The sequence below is a fragment of the Odontomachus brunneus genome, unplaced genomic scaffold (genome assembly GCF_010583005.1).
Source record: "Odontomachus brunneus isolate Ranch 3 - 2012 unplaced genomic scaffold, Obru_v1 Obru_scaffold_146, whole genome shotgun sequence".
Classification (NCBI taxonomy): Eukaryota; Metazoa; Arthropoda; class Insecta; order Hymenoptera; family Formicidae; genus Odontomachus; species Odontomachus brunneus.
The window spans coordinates 251,228-251,972 of record NW_022639596.1 but is presented as its reverse complement, the minus strand read 5'-3'; positions in this window follow the sequence as shown (position 1 = coordinate 251,972).

Sequence of the window (745 nt, the reverse complement as noted above, 5' to 3'; positions counted from 1 at the left end):
CCTCTATAGTCTTTCACCGTTTCTCCTTTATCTTTCTTTAATATCGGCACTATAATCCCCTCTTTCCACTCCTCTGGCCAGCCTTCCCCTCTCCACACCCTTCTACACACTTCCCACGCCCATTTCTCCATCTCCTCTCCTCCATACTTCCATACCTCATTCGGTATTTCATCTTTCCCCATTGCTTTTCCTTCTTTCAATTTTCTTATTATCTTTTCTACCTCCTCCCATTCTAGTTCCCTTTCTTCATCCTCCTCTTCTTTTCCTCTTTCTCTTCTTCCTCTCACTATTTTCCTCTCTACCCCTCCTAACAACCCAATAAAATATTCCTTCCATTCTTCCATTTCTATTTCTTCATTTATTCTACCTCTTTTCCTCCTCACTTTATTTATTAATTCCCATACTTTACCCTCTGTCCTTGCTTCCTCTACTTCTCTTTCCATCCTTTCTCTTTCCTCTCTCTTTTTTCTATCACATAGCCTTTTGTATTCATTCTTCTTCTCTCTATATTCCTCTCTTTTCCCTCCCTTTTTCTTCCATTCCCTCAACTTCTTTCTCACCTTCCTCTTCTCTTCCCAGCATTCTCTATCCCACCATCCTTTCCTTCCTCCTCCCTCTCTTCCATCTCCTTCGCTCTTTCTTAACGCTCTTTTTATCCTTTCCCCCATTTCTTTCATTTCTTCCTCCATTTCCCCAAATTCCTCATACCGCGCCTCTATTTCCCTCTTAAATTTCTCCCTTCCTT